This window comes from Chelonia mydas, chromosome 15, assembly GCF_015237465.2.
Source record: "Chelonia mydas isolate rCheMyd1 chromosome 15, rCheMyd1.pri.v2, whole genome shotgun sequence".
In the NCBI taxonomy this organism is placed as follows: domain Eukaryota; kingdom Metazoa; phylum Chordata; order Testudines; family Cheloniidae; genus Chelonia; species Chelonia mydas.
Window position 1 is genome coordinate 24,098,302 of NC_057856.1, and position 18,887 is coordinate 24,117,188.

The 18,887-nt window shown below is 45.0% G+C and overlaps 1 protein-coding gene across 45 annotated transcripts in view; it reads left to right on the forward strand.

The window, feature by feature from the left end:
• Positions 1-18,887, forward strand: part of NCOR2 (nuclear receptor corepressor 2) — a 397,818-nt gene that overhangs the window by 43,485 nt on the left and 335,446 nt on the right. For 4 of the 45 annotated variants that reach the window (XM_043529102.1, XM_043529108.1, XM_043529114.1 and 1 more), the window contains exon 1: positions 10,229-10,338. The exons of the other annotated variants lie outside the window; for them this stretch is intronic. The gene's annotated coding sequence lies outside the window, so the exon portion shown is untranslated. Of the gene's footprint in view, positions 1-10,228; positions 10,339-18,887 lie in introns of those variants that run through there. 45 annotated transcript variants of the gene reach the window in all.

The following is an 18,887-nucleotide window of genomic DNA, read 5'->3' on the forward strand; positions in this document are numbered from 1 at the left end:
AGAGTCCCTGGCAGAGACTTGCCCACACAAAGTCCTTCTGAGAAATGTGTGCCATGGCTATAGACAGTAGAGAGGTGTTAGTGTAGCCAGTGCCCCTTATGGGAAGGACTTCTCCACATATGATCAGTCTGAGCGGTATGGCAGCTTTTTGTTGCCTGTGTATTACAAGTGAGACCATTGTGGTTTGGCCAGTTGACATTTATCTGGATTTCCTTCCCCCCCCCCCCCCCCCACCCCCCCGGGAGATAATCCATTTATTTGCTTTGTGTATGGAAGTCGTCAGCCTACAGATGTTTCTTGTCCTTCCAGATAGTTTCAATTTATTATACAGAGTCTTCCCCCATGTACCTTTTCCCTACAGATTTCTAGTATGTTCATGGTTTTTGAAGTGGGGTTTTTTTTTTTTTTTTTTTTTTAATGCTAGCTAAAAAATGTTACCCATTTAAGCCTCTCTGTATGCTGTGTGGTAGGTTAGTATTATTATCCCTTAAGTGGCTCATTCCCGGTCTCATAGGGAGTCAACGAGCTTTAAAAAAAAATTCCCATTTTGCAGGCGTTTATTTCTTCGTGTGTCGGGGCTCTTGCTGTTCAGTTATAAATGGTTGAATTATTAAACTTGAAACGCAGCTGCTCTTTAGAACATTTTTGTATGTGCGGTAAGTGTGATAGGTAATGAGGCAGTGTCTAATCTAATTGCCACGGGATTCGTGATGTTGTAATTCGGGTTTATGTAATGGTTACTTATTTTAAAGTTTTTGTATGGATTTCATGGCAATAGTTGTCTGATCCACAACCAAAGACACTGAAATCCTCCCTGAGAACAAGTAGGGAGCGTGGGCCTATGCAGAGCTGTGTAAAGTCCGCTCTCTGCCCTCCAGCATGGGTACAACTACAGGCTTCAGCCCTGTTCTAGTGGAACCATTTCTGGGGTGGGGCAAAAGGGCTAATCCAGTCTTTGGTGCTTCTGCTGGGATTCTCAACAAGGGTGCCATTGGTGATGATGCTTTCTCTGATGTGGCTAATTGCCCTGTAGGAACTGGACTGAGACTACCAATGCATTATGCATGAGCCACCGAGAGCAGTGACTTTCAGCGATGACTAGCCCGGGATGCATTTGAAACAGCAAAAGCCCACAGACCTGGCCAGTAGTAGCATCTCCCTTATATAGCTTGAGAGAGAGAACGTATATTGCCCCTGTATTCTTTTCAGGTTACCTTTGAAGGGGTGGGGGGAGCGCCTCTTTTATCAGTAGATTTGTAGTTAAGTCTGTCATTCTATCCTCAGTGTGCCCCCCCCTTGTGCACATGGGGAGCTAGAGAGCCCTGCAGCACAGACTGAGGAGGCCAAGGGACTGAGTCTCTAGTTCTGATTTTCCCCTTGCTCTTTTTTATTTGTTATTGAGGGAAGGAGTTTGTGTGTGTCTTCCTCACAGTAATTAAGTACTATTTTAGCTATCTCAAACTATATTCTATTTGCCATTGTAACTGTTGCAAATCTTTTAGCTTGCGGAGCCTTCGATAATGCTTTCTCTCAGCTGGCAGATCCGTGCAGGGTTTATTACTCTAGCTGGAAGGGAACACTTTTTTTTTCATTAGAAGGAAAGATAATTGCCTCGCACCTCCTGTGCACATGCCTAGCAGCCTATCCTCAGAACATGGAATTAACAACGCCTTCAGTGAAGGTGAGGCGCCAGAGAGCCTCCTGCGGCTCACAACCAGAGATGGCCTCTGGCGCTTCTCATTGTCCACACATTCCCTGGGATGACCCGCTAATCCATACAGAGTTAATGTGGGACATTTAGGCACTGACCTGCGATGGGAGAACCTACCACTGCACAGCCCTGAGGGGAGCAGAGGGACTGAGGAATTGTGCAACATCTTTGCTCTCATAGAATCATAGAATATCAGGGTTGGAAGGGACCACAGGAGGTCATCTAGTCCAACCCCCTGCTCAAAGCAGGACCAATCCCCCAATTTTTGCCCCAGATCCCTAAATGGCCCCCTCAAGGATTGAACTCACAACTCTGCGTTTAGCAGGCCAACAGGGTCTCTGGCTTATCGGTCCAGTTGAGGTGCTTTTATATGGTGCCTGTTACTGTGGTATCTGAGTGCCTCATGTGTTTGGAACCTGGTGCCCTATTCAATTTAGCCTCACGGTGTCCCTGTGAAGTGCTATTATCCCCATTTTGGAGATGGGGAAACTGAGGCACAGAGCGGCTAAGGGATTCTGCCCAAAGGAAGGCTGTGGCAGAGCATGGAACTGAACTCAAGTCTCCTCAGTCCCTGCATAGCACCATAACCATTGGACCATCCTTCCCTGTTCTCCCGTCTTGGCATCCAAACATCTCTGACTTCTGGGCTCATGGAGGAAGTGGTTCCTGATTGTCTGCAGTCTTCCCCTCCCACCCCAGTCTGGCCTATAATATTGGTACTTATTTTCTTTATTTGCAGAACTCTGCTCTCTCCCTCCCTCTCTTCTTCAGCTTGCTCCTGGCGTGCAGTAGCTCCAGCACAGACTGACAGCGGCAAGGGCTGCCAAGTTCCTTCTGAAAACTTTCCCACACGAAATCCTGTAGCAGTGCCAGCATAGACTATGGCAGCGAGAGACAGCTCTGCTCTGCTATCGTGCTCTTTCATCTTATTTTCAGCTCTTCTCCTTAGGGGGCCTGGCTCGTTGCACATTAGATGCCTTCTGCAGACATCTCGACAGGGAAAGAAGAAACAACCCCCCCCCCCCCCCCCCCCAAAAAAAAAAAAAAAAACAACTGTGTGGAGGGAAAAGAAAGCTCTTGATTTGCTTATAAGTGAACGCAAGTGGAGCTGGGATCCACAGTCCTTTTAATGAGTCTGGATTTGGGTTTGTTACTTGCTGAAATGAGAAAAGGGTGTGGGGGTGTGTGCGCTAATTTAAAGTAGAGGGTTTGGCTGTGTTTATAAGGAAATCACTAGTTGGAGGTTGTTTCACTGGCTATTGTTTCCAAAACAAATGGGGATCCTGTTGTGGGAGTGATGAAAGGGGTTTGAGTGCTGAATAGAGACCTTCGGTTTTGATCCTTTGTGGAATGAGTCCTCCTACCTTTATATCAGGGATGGGCAAATTACGGCCCAGAGGCCGCGTCCGGCCCTCCAGACCTTTTAATTCAACCGTTGAGCTCCTGCCGGGCAGCAGGATCCAGGGCTTGCCCCACCCTGGCGCTCCAGCCAGGGAGTGGGGTCGAGGGCTTGCTCCACTCCACGCAGCTCCGGGAAGCAGTGGCATGTCCCACCTCTGGCTCCTACACGTAGTGGCAGCCAGGGGGCTCTGCACGCTGCCCCTGCCTCAAGTGCTGCCCCTGCAGCTCCCATTGGCCGTGAACTGTGGCCAATGGGAGCTGCAGGGGTGGCGCCTGTGGGCAGGGCAGTGTGCAGAGTCGCCTGGCTGTGTTTTCGCATAGGAGGGAGGACATGCCGCTGCTTCCGGGAGCCGCTTGAGGTAAGCGCCGCCCGGAGCCTGCACCCCTGATCTCCTCCCGCAACCCAATCCTCTTCCCCAGCCCTGATCTCCCCCCCACACCCCGCGTTCTCCGAACCCCTCAGTCCCAGCCCAGAGCAACCTCCTGCACCCCCAACCCGTCATCCCCAGCCCCACCCTTGAGCTTGCATGCCTAGCTTGAGCCTGCACCCCTGCCCCAGCCCAGAGCCTCCTCCCACATCCTGAAATCCTCATTTCTGGCCCCATCCCAGACCCTTCACCCCCAACCCCCAATTTCGTGAGCATTCATAGCCCGCCATACAATTTCCATACCCAGATGTGGCCCTCGGGCCAAAAAGTTTGCCCACCCCTGCTTTATGTGCATAGCTGGAGTTAATGGGATAGGGAACCTATCTCGTCTCTGTTACCGTGACACGTTGCTGGCGGCAGAAAGTCACCAGCTCATCGCTGTTGGATGGCTTGAGTGGGATGAGTTAGTGGCATTGGTCCAGTTCTTAATGGCCAGGTGTCTATTGCTGACACTAATTGTAGCAGTGAAGCCAAAGGCTGAGTAGGCTGTGGTGACTGAATTTTGCTTTAAGCCTTAGCAGTGGTCCTTTCAGGCTGGGAAAGAGGCATATCTCTCTTGGTAGGATTGTCTGGGCAGCTTGCATTGGTGTTGTCTGTACTGCACTTTCCTGTGGATGAACTAGAGGACTTCGGGCTCCAGGGCTGTCAGTCTGGCACTTTTTGAGCACTAAATTCATATTAAAGATAAAGCTCCCACTCCTTAAATCTGCCTTGAAGGTCTTCTCCCTTGGACAGGCAGGTGGCATTTATAGGGAAAACAAATTTTGACGTCAGCATGTTTGTTTACTACATTGTTCCTCTTGAATAGTCTTTAATCTCTCTTCTCTGCTCCATTTGTTGTAGTCATGGAATTGTGCTACTCACTTCAGTGCCATTCTCCAGAGTCTCCTTACACCAGTCTGGACCAGTGGGTAGCTCTTATCCATCCCTTAAGAGATAAGATCTCAAGATCCACTTGGTGCATCTGGTTTTACTTTTCTTGAGAATCAAGAGGTTGGAATGATGCTTAGGCGCACAGTTAGACATTATTATTCAGGGTAACTCTGATTCTTACAATTTTTTGTTATTTCAGGGCAACAGTGTTGCCTAGTGATTAATAGGAATTGAGACTCCTTGGTTCTAATCCCATCTCTGCCACGGATTTCAGAGACTCCTTGGTTCTAGTCCCTTTTCTCTGCCTCAGTTTACTTGTGTGCGGTGGTGATAGTGTTTGTTTGTTTGTTTGTTTGTTGTGGGGTTGTGAATCTTCTTAATTACTTCATATTTGCAAGGCTCTTTGAAATCTTTAGATGAAAGGTGCTGTAGAACTGCAAATCCTAATTACATTATTTTAATGGGGGAATTGACCCAGTGAGAGAATGACCTGCTTTATTGCTGTGTTCTAACACTGTTGACAATTTTGAAATGTTTGTCCTTCCGCTTCTATTCGTCTGAGTGCTCGACTTTAAGACCGGCTCGCATAACCGTGCCATTACCCTCTTAACTTAGGCACGCTAATACCAACTATAGACGTACGAACACTGGGTGGTTGTGCATGCATGTGGCCAGGTAGCTGGTCACATACACACTCGGTTACCATGTGTGTACTGCCCGCTTTGTACATTCATGAATTTGTGTACTCTGACGTTATGCAATTGCACATAAACTTTGAAAACCTAGCCTCAGAATTTTAGTACGTATCTCAGTTCTTCCTCTAAGTAGATGTGCATGTCTGGGGAAAAAAAGTATATTCTGTACATGTCAGAAATGGAATAATTTTATTAGTATGTTTTCCTCTGGTCACTGACCTGTAGTTTATTCCATTATTGACTGGTGGGTTACTGGCTCTGTGTGTTCTGTGGTTAAGTGAACTGTAAGGCTCATCTGGCTGGAATGGTGTTGCTGGGCAGGACTTGTGTCTGGCAGACTCATGGTGAGGGGAAAGTTTTTTTTTTTTTTTGTTCGTTTGGGTTTTTTTTTTTTTTTTAAAATCTCTGACTGCCCAAATAACCATTTATCTTTTATTTAAAAAACAAACAAACAAAAAAACAAGCTGGCTAAACCACATAGTGAAGTATTGATCCGGCTTTCATCTCATCACCCAAGGCTGCTGCAGTAACCTTCACTCCACATTCCAGCCTCCTGCCATAGGAAGAGGAGCATTTTTTCTTTAAGAGCCTCCTCACGCTCCTGTTCAAGATCAGTTTACACTGGCCATCAGCAAGTCCTGAGGTTACACAGAACCTAAGTGGATTTGACCCTGGCAGCATAGTTACGTTGTTGTTCGGGCATTGGATTCAGAACACAACTCTGTGTGGATTCGTTCAGCTCTCTCAAGTTCTTCAGTCTAGGGCTTTCTGCCTAGACTGATGTCTGAGGCACCCAGAAGTTAGATTCTAGGAACCATTGGCAGGTCGTTGATGGAGAAGTGGTTTCTAAAATAGCAAGGTGCTGTTTCCTCCAGGACCTTAAAGATCAGGGCCTGATCCAAAGCTGAAAGCTCCCATTGGCTTCATTGGGGTTTGGATTAGACCGTAGGACCAGCACGATGAATTGGAGCGAGTGGTGGATATATAGCAGGAGATTCCTTGTGTTCTTTCTAATATCGCTTGCTCAACAGGTGGACTGCTACACGTGGAACAACTTGTAACCCCTTTCTTCAGCCCGGGTAATCTATTTGGGAGATGGAGGAAAGCATGGATCATGCTGGTGAGATCCTCTCCTGGGAAGAATGGGGGCAACTCCTTGGTGAGCATTTCTTGCCGCTGCTGCTGTCCTAGTTGTCCATGAGCAGTTCGAGTTCAGAGTGACCCTGAGGCTCTGCCATTGGTCCTAGCTATGCTGGCTGCTCTGTGCAAAGGGTCTGCAGAAGTAGTAAAACAATAAGCCTGGAAAGGAATCTGCTGAGCCATGCCTGTACCCAATAAACCATCATCCCCTTTCCTTTCAGCAGCCTGGGGCTTGCTGTGCAGTGCTGGGAGTCTCCAACTTCGGTGGAGTCCAGGCGCTGAAATGCATATTAAATGGCATATTTTATTTACAAGAGAAGACTGTGTTTCCAGCTAAGCTCTAACGATTTCACTGAGCTCGCAGGACCTCCCTGCGATTGCCATAGGCTCCCCTTCCTCGCTGCTGTAGAGAAGTGGCTTTAAAACATAAATACTCTGCAATGCTCTGATTTCTATAATCCATTCATATTTCAAGTCTAAAAACAGTTTTTCTTTGCTGGGTGACTTATTTGCTTGTCATGCTAGTGGGCCACTGGAGTGCTATAAAAGGGCTTTTTGTCTGCTAACGCTTAGCTTCCCCTCCAGGCAGATCCATCATGTTTAAAGGAAGAAGGGGAGGGGCGAGTTCCTTTCGGAGCCAGTAGTACTTGGTGCACAAATAAGCTGGTTTTCTGCTTGAGATAGGGCAGGGGTTGTCAAACAGGGGGTCGTGAGGTTATTACATGGGGGGGGGGGGGGTCGCGAGCTGTCAGCCTCCACCCAAACCCTGCTTTGCATCCAGCATTTATAATGGTGTTAAATATGTAAAAGTGTTTTTAATTTATGAGGGGGGGCGGGGTTGCACCCAGAGGCTTGCTATGTGAAAGGGGTCACCAGTACACAAGTTTGAGAACCACCGAGACAGGGGATCCTTGAGCTCCAGTCTTTCCTTAACTTGGATCACTATTGGGGTGGGCTGCGGGAGGGAGAGGTTTTTTGTCCAAGATCTGGGGTGTATTATGTTTGTTAACAGTGGATCCGAGAATAACCCTGTGTTCTGCCCGTATGATCGTCTATCTTGTCACGAGTGAGGGAAGGTTTGTGGGGTGAGACCAGAGGCAGAGGTTGTCTTGGAAATACCGTCTAATTCCACCAAATAAATTAAAAAAAAAAAAAAATTTTTTTTAAACTTGGATGCTGACTGACGCATCCTATCTGGTATCGTACAGATTCTCTCTTACCGTGGGAGGTGAACCCCTATTACTCTTTGTCATTCACTAACTGCTGTATGCTGCTTTTTAATGAGACAGCACTTGCTACTGCAGGTGACCTGATTCTAAGCATGCACATGTCTTCTAAAGCATGCACATGTCTGCTGTGCCCGGTATTGCTGCTGGATAGCCCTTCCTGGGCAGGGGGTGGGGAGAGGCGGGGGAGAGCAGGGCTTTTTAAAGGAGCCTAAGGGAGTTAGGTGCCAAACTCCCATTTAAATTGGAATGGAGTGCTGGGATTTTCAATGGGGCTAAGTCTTGAAAATGTCGTCGTCACATTGGGATAAGGGGAAACGTTCGTTTTGGTGGTAAAAGCCTGTAAAAATTCCAGCTGGGAGTCTGACCCTTTTGCTCAGTGATGGACTTGTTCTCCATGGAGCAGGAGCTCGTTCGTGAAAACATTTGCAGATTATTTATTGGTTGGCAAACTGTGCCCATTTTGTCACCTTGGTTAAATGAACACACACATTTCAGTTTTGAGTAGGTTCGCCTTTTGTTGCGAATGGTGTGTACCTGGGTCCAGTCAGGCCAGGGCATTAAGTCCCAAGTAACACCGTTCCCTCTCAGGGCGTGGTCCTGTTTTTCAGCCACCTTTTTTGGCCAAATCATTTGACTGTTATTTTTGTGAAATTGAGATAAACATGAAAAGCTGGAGCTGCTGAAGTGTTCCCACAGTTCCCCCGATCACTCCTCCTGTCAGTCAAGCCTGCAGGATGTGGACGGAGGGATAGCTCAGTGGTTTGAGCATTGGCCTGCTAAACCCAGGGTTGTGAGTGCAATCCTTGAGGGGACCATTTAGGGATCTGGGGCAAAAATTGGGGATTGGCCCTGCTTTGAGCAGGGGGTTGGACTAGATGTCCTCCTGTGGTCCCTTCCAACCCTGATATTCTATGATTCTATGTGGGAAGACGCTCTGAAAATTGGGATTGTGATAAATCAGGAATGTGACGCTTGTCACTGGACCACAAGGGGTTTAGATGTCCCTGTAATAATAAGCATGGTATTCAAACCTGCCTGGGAAGCCATCATTTTTTTTACAACCTCTAGCTGGGCTTAACTTCCTCCCCGGGCTTCCAGATTCCACGAGTGAGGTGAATGCTCAGTGGGCCTGATCTAATCCACCCTGGAGTCAGTGGGAGTTGTCTGTTGATCTCAGTGGGCTGTGTGGATCGGTCTCCCTGGGTGCCCTGCATTCACTGGTGAAGCACCAAAAAGCTGTCTGGTGTTGGTCCAGCTTCACCTTGATTTTTTATTTGTATTTTTTCCTGAAGCAACTCAAGGCGAAAATGCGGGGAAACCTGTGTGAAGTGAACCTACCGCAAAGGTTGGCTGAAATGTAAAGGCAAAGCGTTTTCAAGCAGCTTTCTTTACGTTGAGATTCTTAAGCCGAAGATTCCTCATAGAGCTGCCAGTGGGCTTTTTAACATGCATCTCCATTTACGTATTTGTTACACGTACCCAGTGCTTGTGACAGGGGGCTCAGAGCAGCACCCTGATTGCTGAAATTACTGCCGCACAGGAAAGGTTGCAGGCTCAGTTGGCAGCATTGACTACTTTCTGCTCGGGGATTGCAGACCCCTTGGTGGTGACTACTAGCGTCCCGGTTACATTGTTAGCCCAGAACTAGAAGGAACAGGAGGGCGGGGGGGGTCTCCAAAGGGAAGCTCAAAAGGTGAGATGTGCTGTGCTGAGGAGGGACACTGGGTGGAAAGCTTCTGCTACCAGATGCCTGTGTTCCATTGGGTGTACAAAAGAGCAGAGTAATAAAAGGTACGTGTGGTGAAAGGAGGACAGCCTGAGCCTGTTTCATGACTGAGGTGACAGAAACAGGCTAGACCGCCTGGCACAGGGGGTAGCGACGGAGACAGCGCTCTTTGAAAAATCTCTCGAGTGCCTCAGAGGGACGACGTATCCGAGTATCTCCGCACAGGGTCAAAGTTGTAGCTAAGCTCCCTTTTTTTTTTGTTCTTAAATAAAAGTAACTCCTGAGCAGAGGGAAACATCAGCATCAGAGAACTCGTGCGCCTTTGTGTTTTAATGCCCGTTCCCTGGACAGCTGGAGAGTGTCATTGCGAAGCTCTTCCTTTTTAAAAAAAGATCTCAGGAGTCAGCCTGGCTGGAGCAGCATAAGAGAACTCTTCAGGCCACTTCTGGGTGCTCTACGTCACACAATATTCTGTGCTTTCAGGTTGCCTTGGAAATTCAGTGCAGCTCTTGGGAACTGGGAAAAATCTAACCGGTATCTAGTTTTGTAACGCGTGTAAATTACATCAACTAGCCAGGAAATTGTGCAGCTCTGCAAAGCAGCGGGGCTTTTAAGCAACGGAAGAGACCAAAATAACTAACGATTGAGTTTGTTTTGTTTTAAAAGGCCAGAAAGGGATTGTCTAGTCTGACCTATAGAACATAGGGCATAGAATTTCACCCACTTACTCCTGCATCAAGCCCAGCGATGGTTGCATCCTTCTCAGGTTCTTATGTGGTGCCCATTGTCATGACTAACATCTGTCACTTGTAGTTCTTTTTCCCCCTTCGTTCCACACTATGCATGTGCTAGCCCAGCAAGGCAGCCCAGGATCCAAGGTGAAGACAGCAAATAGCTCTGATGGGTCCTCTCTCGGACACCTGTAATGGAAGAGATGCAGATTCTTGGCCATCCTTCCCTCTCTATATGTCATATCCTGGAATAAGTTCATGCCAAATTGAACTGTTTTGATTTTTTTAGGGTGATTTAAATCCTCAGCACTGGAGGGCTGGATCTGTATACCCGTCAGCTTCGCTCACTCGTGTGCTGTCAGCGTGGTTGTTGGAGCTTCACGTTCTCAATTGTCAGCAATTAGGTACTGTATGTGTGTTAGAACTTTCCTTACTCATCTTTATATGTGGCAAAAGCAATCGGCGGTCTGTGAGAACAGGCATATGAATTTGAAATCGCTAGAACCCGTGCGTTTTTATTTAGGTTGCATATTACCATTACTTTCTGGCAGACAAAATACTCCATGGCACTGCCATTTCAGATCCAAGCTGTCTGGGGTAGCAAGCACTGGCGTATCCTCCAATGCATCGCTTGAAGCTGCTGTGGCATCTCAAGGTCTACTTGCATGAGCAGTGGTTGGTTGCTGCGAGTGGGGGGCCAGAATTGGAAGCTTCTCTATGAAACTGGGCTTTGCTCATCTTGTAAGGAGACCTCAACACTGAAACTTCCTCTGGTTTCATGCAGTTCTTTCTCTGAATCCCACTTTCTGGTAGTGGGCAAAATGGTTTGTAACAAGTTCATGTAAACCTCAGGGTATGTGTGCTAATGAGAATTGAAAGCAGAATAGGGGTGTTTGTTGGTTTTTGTTTTTTGCGTGACAGTGGGTTTAATTTTGATTGTCTCAAGTAGGAAGTTAGTGCTGGGGTTTTGGGCTGGAGACAGTTTTGTTTTTACCAGAGCTGTCTTGAAAGCAGAAATCACTAAATTTCATTTCCATTGAACTTTCATTTCAATTAAAACTCTTCTCCCCAGTTCCAGTTATTACGTGGCATGCGTGCTGGTCCACCAACATAGTTTTTAATCCACGTGGCAGTGATTCCAGCCCTTTCATTTACTTGGTGATGTCCAAAGCAAGGAAACTCCCTTTGGGAGCATGTCATTTCTAATAACCTACCAGGACAAGTTTGCAGAGGTGGGGAAATGGACTGGCTCACCTAACGGACCTTTTCTATCTCTAGTATCGGAATTTTTTTTTTTTTAATTTTTTTATGACACTCATAATTTTCAAGAGCTCTGTGTATGGTCGCACTGACCTTGGGGCAGCTAGACAAAGCTGTATGGAATCAACTTAATGAAAATTTTTGGGCTGTAGCTACTTGGGATTTTGAAAAAAATGCCAGAACTTTGTCTTCAAAATATTGTACTAGGTAGGGGTATTCTTTCAGATGTGTGCAGGGGATTTCTATAGGTGAACTCTAATAGTGCCACTGGGACTTAAGTAGGGTAAATTCCCTGTTGATGGAAGAATGTGCTCCAACGGGTGAGTGAGTGGGTGGGTATATTCTGCCTTTTTGTATTCTAGATTTCTTCAGGTCACTTTCAGATGCTAGGTTTTAGAGAAATTTTGTGCTGGACAAAGCTCTTAAGTAAGATCTGGAGCATCCATCAATTTAAAACCAATGCTTACGCTGTTGCTACCCTCCTCCTGTGAATCACAGTGAGTCTGTACGTGTGGAAACCTGGCAAGACTCTGTCTTCAGCAGTTGACTGTAACGGAAATGCAGGAGTCAACGGAGGAAGAAAGGAGACGGACTGAGGTGTCTGAGACACAGCTGTCTGAACGGGTAGAAAAGGGAATGCAACAGATTATTGGCGAATGCCATTTCTGGGGTACGAATGTTCTCCTCTCTCATGTTCGATCCAATATGAAAGTTTTCCCTGTCAAGGGTTTTGACCTTCCTGGTCTGAGGAACTGTCTGTGGAAGAGCAACTGCTTCTGTGAGACCTTGCTCAGTTCCTCTTCAGACTTTTGGGGTATTTTCAGGTGAAATCAAGAGTGATGCAGAAATGGCAATCATGCTTAAGCAACATACAGTGCGCTGAGGTACTAGCTCAGGGATCCAGCAGAGTTGACAGGGAGATGCTAAATGTTGTGCATGCCAATGATAGCTCCATTCTTCCGCAGACTTCTGGGCAGCCTCTTGACACTGAATGAATTTTGAGTTTCTGGCTAGAGCTGGAACGATAAAGACTCAAACCTCAACATGCATTCCAGGTGCCCAGTTTCTCTCCAGCAGCACTGAGCAATTGGCAAGGACCAGACCTTGCCTTGACTCGCTCTGGGCCTCGGAGCAGTTATTTGCAGAAGAAGTTGCATAAATTGAATAAACGATCTGGTTAAATAGGTAATGAAGTTAGCAGGGTGCCTAATTAAATTAAATTCAAAATTATGAGTGGATGATGCCTGCTTAATAATTTGAGCAGTTTTGTCTTTTAGATATATTACTCTGTACTGCCCTCCTGAAAGATTACCCCACTGGCTCAAGCCTCGTGAGTGTTGGCACCACAATCCAGGTCTTTTTTTAACTTCAGTGTGGTGCAAGAGTTTCCTAACATACACTCTCTCTCTTTCTCTCTCTCTCTCTTTTTTTAACATTGCCCGAGTTTTCAGCAGTGTTATTTGCTATTTGTTACCTAGGAGTATAGGCGGGGCTTCATAGATTTGCATTTTTATTAATTTAAATATTTTCCCCGACAGATTGTCGTGATGCTTTTGCATCCACTTTTCCTGCTCTATGGGAAGACCCTGACAGTTGTAAAAATTCAGCCCACTGTGTTACCAGTAATGGTTAGACAAAGAGTTTGGCCTCTTGGAGTCTGGTCCTCGATCTGTTTGCAACATTGTGACCTCGTACAAATTGCCTAAACACCCTGGTCCTCAGTTTTCCCATCCGTACTTGGATAAAGATACTTCCCTTCTAGGGAGGTTGCAAGATTTAATTCCCGAATGACTTTAAGTGCTTGGAGATCCTCTGCTGAAGGGCATTGTAGAATTGGAAATTATTATTTATTAAGAGAAATTTTGTGGGAAACAATCTTTGACTGGCTAGGGCGTGGAGTTGGATCAGACAAGCTGACTTACCATGTCATTTAAAAATTTTTTTTTATCTAATTTCAATATTTCTAGAATTCGTTTAAACAGCAGCACTTTGAGGTGCTTGTCAGTACATCTCTTGAAATGAGTATTAGACTAAGGCAGAAAAAGTATTTGAGAAGTGAGAGAGAGACACTGATATTAGAGACACTTGAGATGTCAGCAGCCATCATGTCTGCCAAAGGAAATTCCTTTCTTGCCAGATTGTATCTACTGTACTATCTCTGTTGCGTATGCATACGGTCAGGCGTTCATTGTGTTTCTAAGACAGCTTGTCAAGGCTGAAGTGTGTCTGTGGATAAGCAACTGTTGACTTTGAGGCAATATGATCTCAATAGGGGTGGGTGTGTGTGTGTGTGTGTGTGTGTGTGTGTGTGTGTGTGATAGTTACTATTATCCTAATGATCACTCCACCCCTCCTGAAGAAGATAATTAGACTCAAGGACCTGAACGAGGTGATACGATAAGTTTTGCGTTACAAGTGAGGTTGTGCTGACTTTTAGAAGTAGGGATGATTGGTGGTGGACAGGGTTAGAGGACCAGGACTGCCAGGCACTGGTCCTTCTTTATTTGTATTGAGGTACCACCTAGGAGCCTCAGTCATAGATAAAGACTCCATTGTGCTAGGTGAGAAGACCGTAGTCAGAGAGACCCACATTGGGTGGTGCATTTGGGGAAGGAGATGCTTGGTACAGTTGAATCTGAGGCTGAATTGTTGGTAGAAAATATCTGGAGCTCCAGTCATAGTGACCAGGTGATGAAAGAATGTTGATGCATTAGAGGCGCTCAGGGGCCAGTGAGGCACACTAGAAAAAGAGGCTTCCAGATAACTGACCGAAAACCTGTTTTTTGTTTGGGTCTGTCTTATTTATGCCATTGGCTGGGTTTTCTTTTTTCCATGCTTTCAGAAATCGTCAGCTTCTTATGAAATATGGAGCTGTTTAAAAACGGACCTCAGCTGCTCCAGCCCTGCATCAGCAAGGATGTGGCAGAAGGAAAGGGAATGGTAGATGGCTGTTTAGCGGTGATATTTTTCTTCCCTTCATTGGTATTGTCATATTGTGAGAACAGAAGGCCTGACCAAGCACAGACCAGGAAAGTGTAGCATTTAATGTTCCATTGTGCTCATAGAATCATGAGAGATAGTGGGAGCTGTGAATGGGACTTTCATTTTCAGGACTCTGATATCTCTAAATCCTCTCTCCCAGGAAGTATGTTTTGGGTTTTTGCTGCTATTTCTCAATGTGATTTCCTCCACTCCCCTTAAACTAAGGAAAATGTGTGTCTGTCTGCAGGGGAAACTCTGCTGTATGTTACAGAAAACTGTGTTGCAGTACATATTTAGGGGAGAGATTAGATGCCCAATTAACATTGACTTTCAGTGGGCTTTGGACACCCAACTTCTGAAGGTTCTTTTGAAAATCCCGGCCTGACTACAAAAAATGAGGTACATCACCATTGCTCAAGGACCGACCAGAAAGAGCCTACGCAGCCTGCTTACTATTAAAATTGCACAATGGTTGTAAATGTTTAATAGAGAAAAACAAATTGTTTGGTGTATATGCTGTTTTCCTGGTAGTTCCTAACTTCTGAAGAAGGTGGAGAAACCATGGATGGTTCCTTAAAATTGCTAATGGGCTGGATTCATCCCTGCTGTAATTTCATTGACTTTTAGTGGGATTATGCCAGGGAAGAATTTTGTCTTTATAATAGTCTACAAATATTTGAATGGTGGATACCAAGGAGGGAGAGGAACTGCGTAGATTTGTAGAAGAGGTAAGAACTAGAGCTAATGAGATGAAGGGTAAAATTTTCAAGAGCACTCAGTCCCATTGACAGAAGTGCCTTTAATCACTTAGGAGTGTAAATCCCATTGAGAGTCAACAGGACTTGGGCATTTTGGAAAATGTTCCCCCAAGTTACTAAAAGAAATATCTAATCCATCCTGATTATTTACAGCACACGTATCACCATGGTATCGGAGAGTGATGTGTTTAGGCTGAATATCAGGAGGAATTTCCTGACAGTGAGACCTTCTATGGAGGAAGAGATGGAATCCTCATTACTACTTAAATTAGGTTGATATATGCCAGGAAACCCGGAGGACCAAACTCCCGGTGGGCGTTTACCAGATTAACTGGTATCTTTTTGTCTTAAATGCCTGTGATTTTAAGTAATAGTTTTATGCAGAGATTGAAATCCAATGGGACTTGATAGGAGTAAACAAGGTCAGAGTTTGGGCAGATCTAACTTTATTTTACCATAAGGCATGACGATAGGAATGGGCCTTGGGAGCCTTGCTAGGGAATATTTTCTAGAATGGCTTTGGAAGCAGAATCAGAAGGCCAGAGTTGCAGCTTGTGGCAATGACAGGGTGTTTAAGCAATGGTTACTTCATCCAGTGTGAGATTCTTCTTTCTGGATGGCCTTTGGAGATCGTGGAGCTTGACTTACTGTAAAAAAATGACTTCCTTCCAAACAAAAAGTTCTCTCCAGAAGATCGGAAGCAGACGTGATTGTAAGCTACAATATATACCTTTAAGGAGTTTTAAGGCGGTAGGGGATGCGACCTTTCACAGCAGGGGGAAAACATTCAGCAAAGAGAGGATTTGAACATGCCTAGAGTGAATTGGAACATGCCGGAGCAGGTGTGTTAAACAATAAATCGCGTCAGCTGCCCGCAGTCAGTTACAAGGGTGAGCCACTGGAAGAGAAGTCGTCCCAGGGCTGTTCATTGGGATCTCAGTCGTCGAAAGAGACTTTTGGAGCCTATTGATCACCGTCCCACCGATCACAATGCTGGTGTAGGTGAAGTTAATTTGGTGACATGGCGGGCAGCTCTGGGGAAGCTACCATATGACACTCCTTAATTTCACCGTGGTTAATTTTGCAAGGTTCTAGCAAGTAATGTTATAGAACCAGTAGATAAATGCGGCTACCTTGAGAAGACATGATTACTTATAGAATTCTGGAACTGAATAGCTGGAATTCTTTAGCTCCTTTTGAGGACCCACATGGTCACATTTAACAGGGACCATATTCAGCAATGAGGGTAATTATCCATTGGAAGAGATTACTAAGGGATGTGGTAAATTCTCCATTACTTGGAGAATCAGGAGTGGGGTTGGGGGGTGTATTTTTAAAATATGCTCTAGGTCAACCACAAGTTGTTGTCTTTAGATGCCGGAATTACTGAGTGAAATTCTGTGGTGGGGGTGTGTGTGTGTGTGTGTGTGTTTTTCATAGATTCATAAATACTAAGGTCAGAAGGGACCATTATGATCATCTAGTCCGACCTCCTGCACAACGCAGGCTACAGAATCTCATCCACCCACCCCTGCAAAAAACCTCTCACCTATGTCTGAGCTATTGAAGTCCTCAAATCGTGATTTAAAGACTTCAGGAAGCAGAGAATCCTCCAGCAAGTGACCCGTGCCCCATGCTACAGAGGAAGGTGAAAAACCTCCAGGGCCTCTTCCAATCTGCCCTGGGGGAAAATTCCTTCCCGACCCCAAATATGGCGATCAGCTGAACCCTGAGCATATGGGCAAGATTCACCAGCCAGATACTGCAGAAAATTCTCTCCTGGGTAACTCAGATCCCACTCCATCCGAAGGTCAGGCTAGATGCTTATGACAGGTTTCAGAGTAACAGCCGTGTTAGTCTGTATTCACAAAAAGAAAAGGAGTACTAGTGGCACCTTAGAGACTAACCAATTTATTTGAGCATAAGCTTTCGTGAGCTACAGCTCACTTCATCCGATGAAGTGAGCTGTAGCTCACAAAAGCTTATGCTCAGATAAATTGGTTAGTCTCTAAGGTGCCACAAGTACTCCTTTTCTAGATGCTTATGTAACTCTTCCTTTGGCTGTTGTAATTGTGCTATGCAGTGTTGATTAGGTGGTAGATGTATGCTTATATAACTAAATAGCTTGTGGTACCAAGTGACTTACGGTCATAGGCTCTCCACAAAGGGTCCTGAAATGATACAGGAATGATGTAATCTTAAAGAAAACACCAGCATGTAAACGGGTGGTTGTTAACCGTGTAGACCGGAGATCGAATGAATCTCATAAGGGAAAAATGCATTTACTAGTGATAGTCACAGACGAATATATGAAAATTTAATATGAGACCGTTTACTAAGATCAAAATGAGTTGCTGGGCAGCTACATTATTAAGGAAGCCAAAAGCAACATCTGAGACTGATGTCTAAACCAGTTAGAAATTATTCGTGTACATGCAATTAACCTAGACAGCTGTGGGAAAATGTAGTGTGCTTTAAACAAAACAAAATACTTTGTTTTACTAAAATTTGTTGTTTTTTTTAGCTTTATTTTAATTGAGAGATTTCCAAGTCTCTCATTCAAATAATGAAAAATATATTCAAACATTTTTCATTCCTAATTGAGCCTGTAACTTTATGATTAAGGGCCTGCAAGTTGAAAGTTGCTACTCTGGTTAAATGATCTTCACGTTTGATCTCTGGTAGTTGGGACCTGAGTCTTCCAGTTGAATCTATTATGGAAATTCTCTTCATTTATCTCTAGGTCAGCTCCTATATCAAAGCTGTTACAAGGCTGGGGTTTATTTTTGGCTTGGGCACACAGAAGATAAACATGTTTTGTTTCTAATATTAGGATCCTGCTCTAACACTACATGGATTGGCTAAGCCCTTATAGACAAGATATTGAAGCATATGACTTGATCTGTGACATCCCTTATCCAGCCTGTCCCTGCAATATTCCCAGCCTTTGTCATAACGTTCCTCTTCTAAGCACAGAGGGTGCACTGGGTCCAAACAAATGGAGCATTAGGGTATAAGAGATGGGCTTCAGCTGGAGATAAAATGAAAACAGTGGTGCATGTAGGAAATTATATTTTAATTATATGGACAAGGCACTGCCCTATTAATTTTTCTTTCTTGCTGGGAGATTTCTATTTAGGACTCTGCAAATAAGGGCACGTTGATTTGGAATTTAGTTCTGGGTATTAACCATTCAGTATTGAATATTAGGCTCTTGGTTTGCCATTTCCTGAACAGAGGAGGCTGGGGCCTCTCTGGAGTATTCAGCCTCCAGTTGAGAAACACCAGTTACCACAACTTCTGAGCCAGTGGTGGCTGTGTGTTTTATTCTCATGCCCGTTTATGGCTCTACGTATCTTGTGGCCATACCTTATAGTTCACCTACCTCCTGTTATACTTCCCAGTCTCCTTGCATCCAGCATGGAATGATTTTTTTTTTTTTTTTTTTTCCTAAGGATTTGTTCTGTTGATGGTCATGTATTTCTATTGATTTTCTCAGTGATCTCTTCCATTGCTTACTAGATTTCCCCAGTTTGGTTTCATTTATTTGGTCCATTGTGTTTCCATTCCTGGATAGTAACAAGTTGATGAACAAAACTTATCAGAGACTATATCTAACCCATGTCACTGATATTCATTTAAAAGATTCCTTTTTTAAAATTAAGGTGTTTTTCAAATAATCGATCATAGGCAAGGCATTTCCCAAGGGCTTGCTCCAAAGCTCATTGAAATCACTGGAAAGACTCTACTGGTTTGAGCAGGCTTTGGATCAGGCCCCTAATTTTTCTGTGTGTGTGTATGTGTCTCCAGATTATTTCTCTGAGGCAAAATTTATTTTCTTTCTCTTTAATCTGTTTTCATCTGGGTTGATTTGATCTCTCTCCCCCCCCCCCCCCCCCATGGTTGGCAAAGCATGTTTTTTGTTTGTGGGTTAATTTTTAATCCCATTTGCT